At 40.5% G+C, this 19,246-nt stretch overlaps 2 non-coding genes across 2 annotated transcripts; both read left to right on the forward strand.

Annotated features, from left to right (window-relative positions):
* The first annotated feature begins 5,211 nt into the window (after positions 1-5,211).
* Positions 5,212-5,318, forward strand: LOC141589513 (small nucleolar RNA R71). The gene has a single exon (XR_012520448.1). It is a non-coding gene; the product is annotated as a small nucleolar RNA R71 (small nucleolar RNA).
* Positions 5,319-16,072: 10,754 nt separating this feature from the next.
* On the forward strand, positions 16,073-16,179 carry LOC141589079 (small nucleolar RNA R71). Its single transcript, XR_012520033.1, has one exon. It is a non-coding gene; the product is annotated as a small nucleolar RNA R71 (small nucleolar RNA).
* The last annotated feature ends 3,067 nt before the right edge of the window (positions 16,180-19,246 follow it).

The raw sequence follows: 19,246 nt of genomic DNA on the forward strand, positions 1-19,246 counted from the left end.
TTCTGCAAAATTCTTGATACTTCCATTTGGGAGATTAATGAACAATTGTAATCTTTGCTCCGGTCGGGGTTGTACCAAAGCCTTTACACATGCAGACTGCGCCGAGTTCACTTTGGGTATTGAGGCAACCAACATCTTCTGTTTGAATATGGCAACGTGATTTTGTGAATCAGAGGTCCCATCATAAGTTCTCATGGATGGAACGGTAAATTTCTTGGGGAGATCAATCTTTGCAATTTCATCTGCAAAGGGTGAATCTGCAAAGTCATCAACTTCTACCTCGGCCACGAGTGGTACTCCGGTATATTTTTTTCTATTTTGTTGTGGAGTTTTTGGATTTCTGAAGCATAGCCATCATTATTCTTTGCTTGATTTTGTTTGTTTCATCATTGGAGATGACTGGGGTACCGGATAATGTATCCTTCTCCGGAGTTCCAAAATTGGAAAAGTCTATGTTTTTGATAATGGATGAGAATGGGGTTCCTGGTTCGAATCTAGTCTTGGAGCCCGAAGCCTGATTTTCTAATTTTTTCCTCAGGCTAGACTCAGATTCCTTCAGCCTATTGATTTACCGTACCTTGGGCGCCTTCTCTTGAATTGCCTCCAGTTCTTTGATTTTAGCCAGGGCAGCCGCTAATTGTTGTTCTGGGGTGAGTTCCACCATTTTTGTATGTGAATATTAAATGGAGAGATGATAAGAGGAATTTTTTTTTTTGATTAAAGAACTAGATGCCCCACGGTGGGCACCAATTGTTTTAGCAGGATTTCCCCTGAATGGATCCGGCTTTATTTAAAGAGTGATTTGGGTATCCAGTTCTATAAGTTTTGTATATTGAGAGTGAATAATGAGGGAAGGCGAAGTGTAAGGAATATCACTTGTATTATTTTGATAAGCTGAATACCAATTTGTATAAGTAATTGAATACACGGGAATAAAAGATAAATTGTAAAGTAGCTCAATAAAAACCAATGAATAATGAATCCCTTTACAAATTCTTGATTACGCTATTTATAATTCTACCAATATTAACGTTACATTATTCTCAACGTTCTTCCCCGTTTGTAGGAGTTGTTGCCAAATTAATAGGGCATGCTCCCTATTAATTCGCTTGACCTGTTCTACTTCTTAACTGATCTTCAGTCTTTCCCGTTTAACATTCATAGATGATGTAGCTTTATAGTTGGACTTGGTCTTCCTTGAAAATAGGACACGGTTATTGACTCATACAACTGCACTTTTTGCTTATCTTCTTAATCCAGCTTGTTTGAATGCCCTGCCAGGCTATTCTGCATTTACCATCAGGCTTCTCTTCCAGGATTTAGTAGCCTGCTTGCTATAATATTCTTCAACAGCTAAATAGTAGTTAGATTTGTCCGGTCTCTGGTTGCCTCACTCAGCCTAGTAAGGTCAGGCCAGGTTAGAGTCAGACCAGGCTAAACTGGGCCTAACAGTATGATAAGAAGACAAAGGCTAACAGAGGCTAAAACAGCAGGAAATCAGCATGTTAAACCACCCTACCAGTCGAAAATTTTCGACCTACAGCACACAATTCCCAACAAATTCCCAACAATTCCTCAAACAAAATCGAAAAGCATCATGTAAATGGCGATAAGGCGGGCCTAACAGTCAACAACAACAGCATGTAAACAACACTGAGGTTAAGGTCAAGAAGGCATGCAAACCCGTCTGACAGTCAAGAATTTCGACTGAACAGCCCTAATCGCGGAAATTCGCGCAAGATTCGAATAGAAGCATGTTAAGCATCGACAGGGGTGTGGTAACAGTCTACAATCAGCAGCAATATCGCAACAAAGATGCTAGCTAGACAAATTACAGCAGCAATAACCAAAGTGACAGTCGAAAATCTCGACTGTCCTGAACCCAAAAAAAAATCATGTAAAAATCGAATTAAGCATGCAACAGCAGTGAGGAAGGGGAATTGATCACCAAACAAGACAAGTAAGGGCAACCAAGGACAAGTAAAGTCGAAAAAATTTGACTAAAGCAAGATTTCGAACCCTAATTCCAATTTTTCCTCATAAATTTCAAAATAAACGAAATTAAAATGCATAGAGGATGAAGGAATCGCTTACTTGATGATAGAAATCCTACAAAAGCAATTAATCTTCAAATAAACAAGCACAAGAAGCGATTTTTCGAGCTAAAAACCGCAAACCCTAACCCTTCTTTAAAGTCGTGAAAACGAGCACAATCAAGGGGGAAATTAAGGGGCTTTGAAAGATCAAAATGCAAACAAGAGATTGTGGGAGGCGGATTTGGTGATTTGGGCAAGAAAATGGGGATTTGAGGGAGTTTATGTCGCAATTAGGGGTGTTTAGACGAAAAATTAGGGACAAATGAATGAGAATTAGGAATAAAAGAGTTTAAGTTAGAAAAACTCCCTGTGTCCTGTTCATTTCACTCGATCGAGTGGTTTTAAACCACTCGATCGAGCACTTTGATGCTCCATCTACTCGATCGAGTAGAAATCTACTCGATCGAGAAATCCCCTTTATTACTTTACTCGATCGACTGGAAAAAGTGCTCGATCGACCATATTTTCACTCGATCGAGTACATAAAGTACTCGATCGAGCTCTTTCCTCGCGTAAGCTCTTGAATTTCGTCATTTCTTCCTTGGAATGCGTAAAACTTCCCCAAACCTGCATAAAAACACGCACAGAAATATCCCAAAATACCAAATACGCATGAGAACAGTCTATAGTCTTAAATCTACGCTAAAGAACAGTCTATAAACTAATTGTCCTAATTAAAAGCAATAAAATAAATTCAACGGAAAATTCAAAAATTATCTATTACAAAGTGTTACACGGGGCATTTCCCCGTTTAATTTCCAATGCAATTCAGTAGCCCCTTGAGGGGCTCCTGACTGGAGGACGTCACCTCAGCAACATTGACTGTCCTCTTCAACTTCCATGAGCATGAATTATCATTTGAAACGGTAGGAGGGGAGTAGTTCACATCCACATAAGCGCGAACTTTCCTCGTCCTTGCTCCTCTATCACCGGCTTTGTCATCCGTCATCATCTCCAATTTGATTGACAATTACACCATGTCCCTTGACAGACTCCTTCATTGCTTTCATCCTGCCTCTGACTTGGAAAAGACAATTTTCCTCCTTTTTGCTCTCAGTCTGAGGCGGAGGGGTAACAATTGCAGCACAATACTCCAAATTTTCATCGGGAGTGTCAATAATAGGGTCAATAGAAGAGAGGACATTGCAAGGATGAGCTTGGAGGGGAGCCCTCCGGGACTTAGACTGATGAAAAATCAGCTCCTCGTCCCCTACCTGAAAGGTCAAAGTCTTTCCCCCGACGTCTATAACTGCACGGGTAGTGGACAAAAATGGTCTCCCTAAAATAATAGGAGTGTGTGCATCTTCGGGGATGTCTAAGACAACGAAATCAACGGGAATAAAGAACCTCCCGATCCTCACAGGTACGTCTTCTACTATGCCTAGTGGCCGTGATATACTACGGTCGGCCATCTGGACTGTCATGTTAGTGCAACTCAGCTTTGTCAAACCAAGTCTCTTGGCCAGAGACAGCGGTAAGACACTTACGCTAGCGCCTAAATCGCATAGCGCATTATCAATTAAATAGTTACCGATATGACACGGAATTGAAAAACTACCCGAATCCATCGCTTAGGAGGTAACTTATTTTGAAATAGGGTGACCCACCTCGATCAAAGCTACGGTCTCACTATCACTAATACTCCTCTTATGCGATAGAATTTCTTTCATAAACTTAAGATAAGAGGGTACCTTTGTCAAACAACTCGATGAACGGCACAAATGACTTCCAAGCTTTTCAGAAGTTCGACAAATTTGCCGAATTGTTGATTGGCCTTAGTATTCTGCAGCCGCCTCGGGAAGGGAACCGTGATAGGTATCTCGAGTCCCTTGTTTCTCTCTTCAATGTATCTTCCGGAGAAAGTTACTGTATCCTTTGGGCGCTTCTTACCTCTCGAACGAGGTCTTTCCGGTGATTTATCGCTTAAACGAGCACTAGTGGGCTCTCGAATAAGCTTCCCGTCATCAAAACTACTCGATCGACCAATATACTCATTCGATCGAGTAGAATCTTCATCAATATCACTCGATCGAGTAGATTTTTCACTCGATCGAGCAACTCCATTTTGCTCATCACTCGATCGAGTAGAAAAACTACTCGATCGACCATTACTCCTTTCTGTTCACTCGATCGAGTGGTATTTTCACTCGATCGACCACTTTCGTCCCCAAATCTGCTCGATCGACCACCTGAAACCAGTCGATCGAGCACTTTCTTTGCCGTGAGCTCATTTTCTTCGCGAACACTATTCACCATCGATTCTGACTCTCCTCGGGTCCGATTTACGCATTTCAGATCCCTCATATGAACGACCGCTTCTCAGATTGATGAAATTTACCGTCTCGTGTGGATTCTTCTCATTTTGAGTCGGTAATTGACCCTGCTTTCTTGTGGAGTGATTAGTGGCTAATTGGGCAACTTGAGTTTCAAGTGCCTTTATGGACGCATCTTTACGGTGATCACTCAATTGCCACTGCTTCGTGAAGTCTTGCAACATAGACTTAAACTCACCAATTTCACTCACCCCACCGGAAGATGATGCACCATGGTTAGGAGGAGTAAAAGAAGGGGGCTTTTGAAAGCCTTGTTGATTCTTGTGTGGAGGGACATAAGGTCACTGCTGGGTGCGGAGGAGGAGTAGGATTGAGCACATTCGACTAGTCCACCTCGGTTGGGATGGACTCGCCTTGATTATTGTAATAGGAACCCCTCCCTGCCTATATTGCTGAAAGGCAAGGACTTGTTCCTTCTCTACAAGACAGCCAACAGCAGTGTGGCCATCATTACTCCCACATCTCTCACATGAAACGGTCTCTCCCCTAATAAGAACATGGACCGTCTGAGGCTCCCCAGCAGCTTGTAATTCTAACTTGTCGAACCTAGCATTCATGGTCTCCAATGAGCCAAAACTCCTTATCAACTGCATGAACTGTCCTAATCCCATCCCTCGGTTACCATATTCAAGACCTTGTGATTCGCCATCTCTTCAATAAGGGACCATCCCTTATCATCATCTGTATTCTCCTGAAATCTTCCACTAGATGCCGCATCAAGTATGGCTCTCTGGTCGTCGTACAGCCCATTATAGAACTGATTAGCTAGAAACCATGCGTCAAAACCATGGTGAGGGATAGACCTCACCAACTTCTTGAATCGTGACCATGCTTCATAGAAAGTTTCATCGGGAGCCTGTCTGAAACTAGTAATCTTGGCCCTCAGCAAATTGGTGCGTTGTGGAGGGAAATATCTCTTGTAAAATGCAAGAGCAAGAGACTCCCAATCTGTAACCCCAGCAGCTGTGCGGTCCAAGTCAGTCAGCCACTCCCTGGTTGAATCAGCTAAAGAGAATGGAAATAGAACTTCCTTAATCTTATCCTGAGTTACCCCCTTAGTGGCGGGGATAGTAGAACAGTAATCGGTAAAGGTCTCCATATGCTTCCTCGGATCTTCACCTGCCACACCTCTATAGATATTCCTCTCCACCAGATTGATATAAGAAGGACGGATATCGAATGTATTACCATCCTCAGTCTGGAGATTGAAACCCTTCGGAATAGAGGATGCTTTAGGCACTGAATGACTGGAAAGCTTTGGCATCTTTACTGTAGAAATCGGACTGTCTTCCGCGAAAAGGGAATGATATAACTCTGGCTCGAAAGTACTCAAGTCTTCCTTTCGTGATTTCCTTAGCGGACGGAGTCTATGCTTGAATAATCTCTCCGGTTACAATCACCAAACTAATTCAAAACTGTCTGACTTGGGCATAAACAACACTGAAAGAAAATAATAAGAACGGCCTCAAGGAATAGAAATTCCCTGAGACGGATAAATAAACGGAACAAAAAACAAATAGGGCAATTGCCTCCCTGGCAACGACGCCAAAATTTGACACGTCTGTCGTATACCTGTCAAAAATAAACTAACTCAACTAACTATATAGCTAGGGAAGTCAGGTCGATCTCCGCAGGGAGGCAAGATATTTGTAGAAGTCCGTCTATTTGGTCACAAATGGGGGGGGGGGGGGGGGTTGTTTGATTTGTTATCTAAACTACGAGATTTAAAGGAAAGAGGAATAAAGGGTAAGAGCAATAAAAGCGGAGAAAAAAATATAAAACTATCGGATAGAGAGGGACATGTCGGGATTTCGGTTCACTACGGTTGTCCAAAGACTCAAACTGTAAATGACTCGGGCAATTAATGTAAGACGGATGTTGAAAGGTCCTTTCGATCCACTTTCTATCCTAAAATACCACTAACTTAACTTTCATTCTCGTCAGGGTAGTCTACTGTTCATAGCAGGCCTATTTAGTCCAATCTTTCGATCTAGGATTAATTTTTGCCGTTAAAGGTTAACTCGTATGTGCACTCAACTAAGTTGAATAAATACAATTAAATTGCTATGGTGACAGAGTCTCGTAATTATTTCATCTGTTTCATTTACTACATCGTCACAATCCTACCGCAGATCCCCTAATCCCAACATGAAAGGGGTTTAGCTACTCATGTCGCTAATTAAATTAACAGCAGATAAAATTCTAGCAGTAAACATAATGAAATAAACAATAAATTGCATAAAAGTAAATTAGGGCAGAAGAATAAATGTAACGAACGAAGAATTAAAGCAACAAGAGATTAATTATTAATAAGAGAAGAGAAAGAATTACAATCGATGCGAATCCGGCGTAAAGAACACAAAATCCAAGCGAAAGTAATCCCGAAATAAAGTTACAGTAGAGAGGAATGAAGTACGCAGTAAAAGTTTGATAATTGAAAAGTAGATCAAAGATCCGATCCTAATAACCTAGTTAACGTAGGTTTAAATAGTAAAGTACTTAAGTTTTGCGAAATTAAACAACACACGGGCTGTTTAAAGCCCATAATCAGCGAAACCACTCGATCGAGTGGATTAAAACCACTCGATCGAGAGCAAACACCTCAGCAAATCTACTCGATCGAGTAACTGGTCTTTCTGCAGGCTAAGGATCGAGTGGAAAACCACTCGATCGACCAATCTGGGACGTAAAAATCACTCGATCGAGTGATTAAACTGCTCGATCGAGTTCTTGGTCTTCATTTCAGCTCAAGTCCACGCCTAAATGCCTCGTAATCTGTGCCATGACGCTTTCAAGTGCAGTATCTCACTCAGGAAAAATCCCGTCTCCTCTAAATGCATGCAAAAAGGACGAAAAAGAGTACGATTCCACTACTTTCGCGTTCATTTTTACAAAATGGACAAAACGAACCAAAGTAGCCAATTCGGGGCAAAATACCATAAAAACAGTATAAAAATGCATAGAAATGCGTGCTGAAATAGGCTAAAAAGACTATATATTATGCACGTATCACATTGTTATGAGGTGGTGAAGGCGTGTGGTAGGGGCCGTGGCAGAAGTGGAAATCACCGTGGAAGAGGCATAGGACGCGGTCAACAATCCACTTTCCAGGCTAATGCGGTGGGGAATATGATCGGAGCCATTTGGTGTTCACAATTAAGCATATGTGGTCGTTGGTCAATGGTCGATACAAAACACAATTTATACTTCACAAACAACTCTACAATTAGTAAAGAGGCAAGTAAAGGTCGGATCCCAAGGGACGGGTATTGAAATGAAGATTCTATTGTAACTAGCGGTGTCTAGGGGTGTCACAAATTGGGTTGATGTAGAAGGTTACTAAACTAAAATAGCAATGAAAATAAACTATCAAGGTAAATGAAATAAGGGTGTAAACAATTGATTAAAAGCACTAGGGTGTCATGGGTTCATAGGGGAATCATGGGATATGATCATACAAACATGTTCTCAAATTATAAGCAAGCAATTATTGTTGTGATGGATTGAGTTGGGTTATATCTTACAATCCTAGGAAAGTTTGGGTCCCGGAGCCGAATCTCTTGGATTGTACAACACCTACAAGTCGACTTAATCTTCCCTACTTAATACATGCATGGTCTAACAAGACTCGAGTTGGGTTATGTCTTACAAGTCAAGTTGAAAGGATAGAAGATGATAGTAAATGCAAGGATTCATAGGCTTAGCATTTCATCAAATATAACATGTGCATGCATTAAGATCAAAACAAGCAAGCAAATAAGATATGAAAGCATATTAATTTAAGCATGAATCATTCCCCATGTTGGTTTCCCCTAATCACCCATTAAACCCTAGCTAAGAGACTACTCACTCATTATCATATTGATCATGCTAGAAAGGTTGTCAATCATACTAACATAATGAAACATGATGAATAAATGAAAGTAATTAGCAATAATTAAAAAGGGATTAAGAGATTATACCTACTAATGATTCCAATAATAAAGCAAGAATAATAGAAGTACTTGAATCCTAGATTGAGAGGTTGTCAATCTCCCAATAATAACCCAAATAATCTTCAATTACCCAAAATAAAGTAAGAACAAGAGAGAGATTAAGGAACTAAAACTTGGATTAAAACTTGATTAATATTTGATTACACTATTGAAGAGAGATTTGATTGATATTAACTACACTAATTATTGATAAGAAGAACATGCTCCTCTAATTAGACTAATGGGGTATTTATAGTGAGAATTAGGGAGGATGCATTAGGGTTAACTAAGGGCTAAACTAGTAATTACACTTTTTAAGTTGAGCAAGGAGCCTCCGGGATTGTCCGAGAGAAGGGCTTCTTCATTTCGTAGCTTGAAGAACGAAACTGCGCTGTGCTGTGATTCGTGCGGCTGGGAGTCGGGACGGCCGGATCTGGGATGGACAATCCGAGCGGATCAAGGAACAAGACGCACGGACTGGGCATGGGCAATCCGAGCGGATTCCTGGTGAGGACGCTCGGACTGGCGAGGACGGACGGATTCTCTACAATCCGTTCGGATTGTAGCTCAAGACTTTCCTTCTTCTTTTTCTTCCCTTTTCTTCATGAATTCCCTGGGGATTTCCTTGGGGACTCAAGGATCCTTTTCTCAACAATGCTCTTCTACTATGCTATGTACAAAGGCCTTCTAGTCTTGTCTCTCCTTAATGCTTGGTCATTGAATATGATCAATTTAGCCTTGTTTTGCCATGAAAATGCAAGATTCTTACTCCTTTCCTACCAAGGGATCAAAATCTCAAAGAGTATGCAAAACAAAGATCTAAAGATAAGAAATGACCCAAATAGGCACTAAAAAGCATAGAAACAATGGTAATTCGGGGGCTAAATATGCGCCAATTATGGTCGCATCAAATATCCCCAAACCGAACCTTTGCTCGTCCCGAGTAAAGAGGTGACAAAGACTAGGACCAATACTAACCTAACCTAATAATAATAGCCGATATGAGACAATTAGCGGGTCTCACTCCGCCCCTTCAACTCACAACAAGACAACCATGAGGTAGGATGCCTTCTTGCAAGGCAAGGTGGGTCTTGCCAAAATGGCGACACATCCAAACATTAAGCACACAAAATCACATAATGGATGCATCTACAAAAATAATAGCCACTTTCCTCATCTAAGTGGCGGAAATTATCTACAAGGGAAGCAATTCAAGGGTGCACAATCCTTCATAGATGCAATTTGTTCAAACTACTAAGCCTAGAAGGATACCAATAAATCACCTCCAAGTTGTGTCAAGCTAGGATACCTTTGTCCTCAATCGTTAAATGCTTTTGTCAAGAATAGACTCCCTATGGTGTTAGAAACACTGGAGGATCGCGGAATTCCCCCTCTTGCCTAGACAAGAAGAAGGGTCGTCCCCTCTCTACCATGCACAAAAATGGATACGATGGGTAAAGGGATCGATAGATATTTGAGTTTCACTTTTGGGAGTTTGCTTTTGTTTTTGTTTTTCCCCCAAATTTCTTTGGCATTTGACTTTTTGAGAACACTTTCTTGCCATTTCTTTTTGATTTTTTTGGCATTTCAATACTTGACAACTTTTCAATTTTTCTTTGCATTTCTTTTGAACATTTTCAAAGTCACCCCAATTAGTAACGAGGGTGCCTTGTATTTGAAGTTTAGGAGTTCTATTTTTGCTCCTCTTTTCTTTTGATGCATTTTGCAAACTTTCTTTCACTTTTCTTTTCATTTCTTGAACTCAAATTTTTGAACAATTTCTTTTTGTGCCCATTCCCTTTGATGACAAAATGTATGGTAGAACATGGATGAATGATGGAAGTATGCATGGTTTCAAGGGTCACCTTGGAATAAACGGTAGCCAAGGAGTTATCACACCACAAGGTACTCTTGACTAGGCCTTAAACCATGGGTCAAAGGATACTAGCATGACACATCCTAGGGTGTTTTACAAGCATTCTAACAAGCAAAGTCTTAAGAATAAAAAGCATCTACTAGGGCCTATATACACTTGTCAAGCTTCCCAAGTAGACGGTTTCGCAAAATTTTTCTAACATGCAAACTACATGCCATGATGTAACTAACATATAAACATCCTAATGCAAATGATTCTACCAACTAATATGACATATAAACTAAATGCAAGTCCTAAGTTCACATTGTTTTACCGCATCAATCAAAATAAAGCCACATAGTCATTAACATAAAGAGGAAAAAGGAGATTGGAAAGATCATACCATGCGGTCTTCAATATCCTCATGTCTCGGATGTGGCGTAGTCAATCAAAGTGAACAAGGATGAAACAAACATAATATATACAAGACAATATATACAAAGGAAAATGAACTTGTTTTTGGTTTTTTCAATTTTTCAAATTTTTATGATTTTTGAAATTTTTCAATTTTTATGGTTTTTGAATAAAAGTTAAGAGTTAGAATTCCCATCCCCACACTAATATGGGCATTGTCCTCAATGGCCAAAATGATGGAAATTATGCAAAGAATGATGCATGATTTCTATGCTAAATGCAATTCTACACTAAGCTATACTACATGATGCATGGTTTTTGTTATGACGGAGAGGATAATTTAAATTACCTCCCGTTGCGTATGCATTAACTTCCCCAAACCAAGCAAGACACTATTGCTAATGTCAAAGCATGGGGGAGTTCATGCACATGCAATGCTATGCATGAGACTAGATTGTCATTTTGGATTTTACAAAAGTGGGAACAATAAAGAACACCTCAAAGGAACCGAGGTGTGAGTCCTTTGATGTTGCTAGGACTAAACCAACAATGATCAAAATGAAAATAAAATACAAAGAGATATAGACAAACCGTGGGAGAGTAGGAATCTCCAAGGCTAGTCTTCCATCATGCTACTATCATCACCACTTCCCTCATGAGAAGTGGTCACATTGCCACTTTCCTTGGCACTTTCTTCTTTGCTTTCTTCATCATCATCTTCCTCATCATTTTCTTCACCATCTTCACCATCTCTTTCTTCATCTCCACTTGCTTCTTCCTCAATATTATCATCAATCTCCTCATCATTTCCAACAACCTCATTGTCTTCCACCACGTCCCTAGATGCACCCGGAAACAAGGCTTCTCTATCCGCCCAACTAGGCAAAGGACAAGATGGATCAAGGAGTCCTTGCCTATCTAAATGTAGGAGGGGAGGATATTGAGCTAAATAAGCATTCTTCCGATCTTCATGAGCTTGCTTGTGCATGGCTTGCATTAGAAGAGTTACATAGTCTTTCCCAATTTCAACTCCTTGTGGTTTGAACTCTTCATAATCATAGGGGTAAGGTGGTATAACAATGGAAGAGGAGGGGGTTTCATGATTACCCTTTTGTTGTTGAATGATGTACTCGGCTTCTTCGGATAGGGGAAGTAAATAGTTGGTCCGGTGGACACTAAGACGGCAAATCTTTGCGGGTAAAGTGAATGATCGAGCCTCACTTGTAAGCCACCCATACTTGGTATCAAGGGAATTGTGAACAACCCACTTAAACTTGTTAATCAAGGTGGACATATCAATGAGATGGCCACCATCCTTAGCCTTGTACTTGCTATCCTTATTGAAATTAGGATCAAAGTGCTTGGCTAGGACCGTGACAAGGCCGCCATTAACAATTACGGTTTGACCCTTCTTCCCACTATCTATATGGAGCCATCTATCAACCAATAGCCTCAAAGAATTGTAAGGCTTGGTGTGAATTCTTCCAATATTCAAAGTTGATTCAAGGAGAATAAAATCGAGTCCCGTGAAATGATTGGTGTCTTTTCTAGCAATTATGGTATTTCCCACAACTTTGTGCCATATTCTTATGCCCGGATGATGGACCAAAAGAGCACGACAAGCTTTAAAATCTTCAAATTTCTTCCCGGAGATTGCCTCCCAAAGAGGCTCGGGATCATACTTCCCATATTGCTTATAGAATTTATGTTCATCGCTAAGACCCAAAATTGCACCCAATTCCGGAAAGGAAATGCGTCTACTAGTGTTAGCTAGACGAAACTCAATATTTTCCCTATTCTCAACTTTTGTCACTTTCAAGGAACTTAAGAATTCCAAGACAAGGGAGGGGTATGTTACTTCCTCCATTTCAAACAATTTCTTTAAACCCATGGCATTGAAAAAGACTCTCGTTTGTTCAAGAATACCCAACTTCTTTAAAGCATCTTGGCATATGAATTTTGTGGATTGAATTTGTTTCATAGCAAACTTGACAAAAGTATTTCTATGGGAGTCGGAAATGAATGTTACCTCCGGGTAATGCAAGAGTTGATTAATTACCGGAGTAGAGGGTGATGCTTCCATAGAAATTTGTTGAGTTTGTTGTACTTCCAAGTTTGGTGTTGATACCACCATTGCCAAAGCTTTCTTCATTTGTAGAGCTTTTTGCCTTTGAGAGAGAGTTGTAGTCTTTGGTGCCTTTGTTGCCTTTGCCTTTGGTTTTGTTGCTCCCTTTGTTCTTGCCATTTGATGAGCTAACCAAGAAAAAGATCAAAAATCTTCAATTTGTAGAATGCCCAAATCGATTTTGAAAGTGAAAGGCTTTGCCTTTATGAGAACAAAAATCAATTCAAAGGTGAAGCTTTTGGTCTTGGTTTTGATTATTAATGAAGATGGAGTGATTGATTTGTTATTTGAAAGATGGTTTGATTTGATTTTGGTGAGTTTTGTTGAGGTTTTTTGTTTTTGAGATGGAGAGGATGAGGGTTTTGGTGGTATGGGTAGTGTTTATGAGTGAATGAATGAATGAATGAAGGTGGGGTGGGTATTTAAAGAACTCGACAATGTTAGGACGCAGGGACAATCCGTGCGGATTAGGCGCAATCCGCTCGGATTCTTGACTTCAAATTTTCAAAAATCCCGCCTAGAGACGGGCGGATTACGGGAATCCGTTCGGATTCTCTGAGACGAGACGGGCGGATTTCGGTTGAGACGGACGGATTCTTGTCCGAGATTTTTCTTTGTTTTTCTTCAGTGCAAGACGGGCGGATTGTCCACAAGACGGACGGATTACGTGAGACGGGCGTCTTTCCGAGAATCCGCTCGGATTCTTCAACGATCAAGAATTTTGCGTTTTCATCGGCCCAAGACGGGCGTCTTCTCGGCAGGGGCGCTCGGATCCTCTGTAGACGGGCGGATTCTCAGAATCCGCTCGGATTGGTCCTTGTGTACACGGATTCGAGTCCATCCGGCACCAACGCATTCCCTTATCATTCTTTCTTTCTTTCTTTCAAATCTTGTGTTCTTCATTGTGGGGGCACTACTAAGGCATGAATAGCCTAGGCAATTCCCATCCCCACACTAAGGTAAATCACTACACATTAATTAAAATCATTAGTCCCTCCCTCACTTCTCTCTTTTCATGACAATTATTTTGATCAAAGTAAAAATAAATCCAAAAATGACAAAAATGCAATGCAAAAATTAAATGTAAGTTAGGGAGTTAGAAATATTTACAAATGGTGGTTTAGGGAGGACTCCACCAAACTCTCATTCTTGATGAGATGTCAAGGAGGCATGTTCAAGGTGTTGTTGATGTTGCTCAACACCTCGAAGAAGTAATTAAAAGCTTGTTCGTTGTTATGGTAGAGGTCCTCAATAGACCGTGGTTCTTGTTGTTGATCATGATCGATGGCATGCCCAATGTAGGGATTAAAGATCCCTTCAAATTCGTCGTCCCAAAGACCACAAACTTCATTGAGTTGATCATTGAAAATCTCTTGCTTGGATGGAGACAACTCTCCCAAATTCTTCTTTTGGCCAATGAGGCCATCATCTTCTTCCTTGGTTGATTTTGATGAGCTTTGCAAGCTCTCCTTGTCACAATTCACTTGCTCTTTGAATGGAGCATCTTCAACTTTCTTCCTCCATTGGAGTTCCGATTTCTTCTTCTCATCTTTCTGGCTATAATGATCAATCATGAAACATGGCTCATGCAAACGAGGAGCTCTCATGGTCTTGTCAAGATTAAAAGTTATGCTTTCATCTCCCACTTCTAGAGTGAGCTCTCCATGCTTCACATCAATCACCGCACCCGCTGTGTGTAGGAAAGGTCTTCCTAAGATGATTGGAATGTTGGAATCTTCCTCCATATCAACAATGACAAAGTCCACCGGGATGAAAAACTTCCCGATTCGCACGGGGACATCTTCCCATATCCCTAGCGGTGTCTTCGTCGATCTATCGGCCATTTGAAGAGTGATATTGGTACATTTAAGCTCTCCCATTCCCAACCTTTTACTTACCGAGTATGGCATGACACTCACACTAGCCCCTAGATCACATAAGGCTTTGTTGATCGTTGTGTCGCCAATGGTACACGGTATTGAGAAGCTTCCCGGATCCTTTAACTTTGGAGGTGAACTCCCTTGAAGTATGGCACTACTCACCTTAGTGAAGGCGATAGTCTCAAGTTTCCGGATCGACTTCTTCTTTGTGAGGATATCTTTCATGTACTTTGCATAGGTCGGAACGTGATTGATTAATTCCGTGAAAGGAATTGAGACTTCTAAGTTCTTCACAATTTCCATGAACTTTCCAAGTTGATCATCAAATTTAGGCTTGGCTTGACGACTTGGAAAAGGAAGTCTAATCACAATGGGCTCCTTTTCTTTGGCTTTATCTTCATTTTTCTTTGAACTTTCTTCTTTTGATGATTCCCCTTCTTTGGGACTTTGCACCACAACTTCATTCTCACTAGCTCTCACAACTTCATCCTCAACTTGCTTCCTTGGTGCTTCATACCTTGTACCACTTCTCAAGTGAATGGCACTAACCGTTTCATGTCTAGGGGATTACCTTGAGGTGGTAATTGCCCTTTTTGTCTTTGTGAGCTCGAAGATGCTAGTTGGGTCAATTGTGTTTCCAACATCTTGGTGTGAGCTAGAATGTTGTTGATGGTGGTGTCTTTTGCTTGGCTATCTTTTTGCATTTGGGTGAAAAATTCTTGTTGATTCTTTTGCATTTGAAGGACCGCTTTTTGGACATCAAAACTTTGGTCATTGTGGTGATTGTATGGATTTTGATTTTGGTAGCCTTGGTTTTGATTGAAAAAGGGTCTTTGGTTTTGATTTCTCATGGGTGGTGGAGTGTATGTTGTTTGAGGGTTTTGGACATTTTGGCTTTTGTATGAGAGATTTGGATGGAATTTGGTGTTTTCATTGTAAAAATTTGAATAAGGGGTACCGCTTTTGTAAGCTTGGAAAGCATTGACTTGCTCGGTTGTTCCCCTACATTCACTTGAGTCATGACCTAAGGTTCCACAATTCTCACATATCCCGCTTGGGATTGATGAGGATGCCGTCATGGCATTGACATGGTGCTTTGATGATTTTGAGCTTTCCTCAAGTCTAGCCATAGCTTGTTCAAACTTCAAGTTGATTGTGTCAATGTGAGCACTAAGTTGAGCACCCAATTGAGTAACGGTGTCCACTTCATACTTTCCTCTAGTAGCCTTGCGAGGCCTACTATATTGCGAATTATGGACCGCCATTTCCTCAATCTTGTTCCATGTTTGATTGTCATCAACTTCGGTGAACATTCCATTTGATCCCATATTGAGAATGTTCCTTGAATCTTCATATAAACCATTCCAAAATTGTTGCACTAAAAACCATTCGCTAAGTCCATGGTGAGGACATGAGCGACAAATACCTTTGAACCGCTCCCAAGCTTCATACAAAGATTCTTCATCCCTTTGCTTAAAACCCGTAATTTGAGCTCTTAGCATATTAGTCTTTTCCGGTGGGTAGAAATTTTTGTAGAAAGCTAGAGCTAGCTTCTTCCAAGAATCTATTCCAAGGGTGGCCTTATCAAGGCCCTTCAACCATTAGCTGCGGTGCCGATTAACGAAAAAGGAAATAAGACCCATCTTATTTGGTCTTGAGTCACGCCCGTTTGAGAGATAGCTTCACAATAATCACAAAATGTTTCCATATGAGAATGAGGGTCCTCACTAGGCATTCCCCCGAATTGGCTCCTCTCAACTAGTTGGATGAAGGCGGACTTGGCAATAAAGTTTCCGGTAAGATGTTGTGGGGTAGGAGTACCGTTTGGTAGATCCTCCTCGGTGGGTATAGAGTGAGACGAGAATTTAGGCATTGTAGGTGGATTTTGTGTGGTATTGTTTAATGGGTTCTCTTCTCCTTCTATTGCGAAAGGATTGACAAACTCACTAGTGGGTTGAACAACTTCACCAACACCTCCCAAATTCCTCCTAACAAGTCTCCTATTATTCGTCAAGGTTCTTTCGATTTCACGGTCAAAAGGTAACAAATCTCTTTGTAACCTTCTAGACATGCAAAGAATCAAACAACTCAAAAACAATTAGAACAATCCTTGAGGAGTTTTACTTCCCCAAGGTGAAAAAGACACAACTAAAAACAATAAAAGAAATCTTAAATCAATTAAACACCGTCCCCGCAAGACGGCGCCATTTTTGATCGGAGCCATTTGGTGTTCACAATTAAGCATATGTGGTCGTTGGTCAATGGTCGATACAAAACACAATTTATACTTCACAAACAACTCTACAATTAGTAAAGAGGCAAGTAAAGGTCGGATCCCAAGGGACGGGTATTGAAATGAAGATTCTATTGTAACTAGCGGTGTCTAAAGGGTGTCACAAATTGGGTTGATGTAGAAGGTTACTAAACTAAAATAGCAATGAAAATAAACTATCAAGGTAAATGAAATAAGGGTGTAAACAATTGATTAAAAGCACTAGGGTGTCATGGGTTCATAGGGGAATCATGGGATATGATCATACAAACATGTTCTCAAATTATAAGCAAGCAATTATTGTTGTGATGGATTGAGTTGGGTTATATCTTACAATCCTAGGAAAGTTTGGGTCCCGGGGCCGAATCTCTTGGATTGTACAACACCTACAAGTCGACTTAATCTTCCCTACTTAATACATGCATGGTCTAACAAGACTCGAGTTGGGTTATGTCTTACAAGTCAAGTTGAAAGGATAGAAGATGATAGTAAATGCAAGGATTCATAGGCTTAGCATTTCATCAAATATAACATGTGCATGCATTAAGATCAAAACAAGCAAGCAAATAAGATATGAAAGCATATTAATTTAAGCATGAATCATTCCCCATGTTGGTTTCCCCTAATCACCCATTAAACCCTAGCTAAGAGACTACTCACTCATTATCATATTGATCATGCTAGAAAGGTTGTCAATCATACTAACATAATGAAACATGATGAATAAATGAAAGTAATTAGCAATAATTAAAAAGGGATTAAGAGATTATACCTACTAATGATTCCAATAATAAAGCAAGAATAATAGAAGTACTTGAATCCTAGATTGAGAGGTTGTCAATCTCCCAATAATAACCCAAATAATCTTCAATTACCCAAAATAAAGTAAGAACAAGAGAGAGATTAAGGAACTAAAACTTGGATTAAAACTTGATTAATATTTGATTACACTATTGAAGAGAGATTTGATTGATATTAACTACACTAATTATTGATAAGAAGAACATGCTCCTCTAATTAGACTAATGGGGTATTTATAGTGAGAATTAGGGAGGATGCATTAGGGTTAACTAAGGGCTAAACTAGTAATTACACTTTTTAAGTTGAGCAAGGAGCCTCCGGGATTGTCCGAGAGAAGGGCTTCTTCATTTCGTAGCTTGAAGAACGAAACTGTGTTGTGCTGTGATCCGTGCGGCTGGGAGTCGGGACGGCCGGATCTGGGATGGACAATCCGAGCGGATCAAGGAACAAGACGCACGGACTGGGCATGGGCAATCCGAGCGGATTCCTGGTGAGGACGCTCGGACTGGCGAGGACGGACGGATTCTCTACAATCCGTTCGGATTGTAGCTCGCAAGACTTTCCTTCTTCTTTTCTTCCCTTTTCTTCATGAATTCCACAGGGGATTTCCTTGGGGACTCAAGGATCCTTTTCTCAACAATGCTCTTCTACTATGCTATGTACAAAGGCCTTCTAGTCTTGTCTCTCCTTAATGCTTGGTCATTGAATATGATCAATTTAGCCTTGTTTTGCCATGAAAATGCAAGATTCTTACTCCTTTCCTACCAAGGGATCAAAATCTCAAAGAGTATGCAAAACAAAGATCTAAAGATAAGAAATGACCCAAATAGGCACTAAAAAGCATAGAAACAATGGTAATTCGGGGGCTAAATATGCGCCAATTATGGTCGCATCAGAATACCTCAGGGACAAAAGAGGGAGATGGTTCGAACGACAATTTTCCATTTACAAACGATGAAATTGAGAAGCTTCGAATACTCTTAAGCGCTAGTCCTGAAGGCAGCAACAATCACACAGGTATGAAAGTTAATTGTGTTAAAAAATGGCTCATTGACAGTGGAGCCTCGCATCACATGACGGGGAAACGCGAGTGCCTTAGTAACATTTGGATAGAATCACCGTCACGTGTTGGGCTCCCTGATGGTAGACAGATTGAGGCAACCGAGCATAGGGAAGTCAGATTGAGTTCGAACTTTATACTCAAAGACGTCTTATTTGTCTCTTCCCTTACATGTGATTTGATATCTGTAAAAACAATTAAGACAAGAAAATAATAGCCTAATAATGTTTTCTCCCGACTATTGTACGGTGCAGGACCAGACTACGAGGACGGAGATTGGACGCGATGAACATCATGACGGGGTTTACTACTACAAGGTGGAGAGGACTGAATTGGTTAAAAAGACCATTGTAACCAAAGAGGACAAGCTTTGGCATAAGCGTTTGGGCCATCCATCAAGTAGTATTTTGTCTCAATTTTCTTCTTTAATTGGTTA

The sequence above is a fragment of the Silene latifolia genome, chromosome 6 (assembly GCF_048544455.1).
Source record: "Silene latifolia isolate original U9 population chromosome 6, ASM4854445v1, whole genome shotgun sequence".
Lineage (NCBI taxonomy): Eukaryota > Viridiplantae > Streptophyta > Magnoliopsida > Caryophyllales > Caryophyllaceae > Silene > Silene latifolia.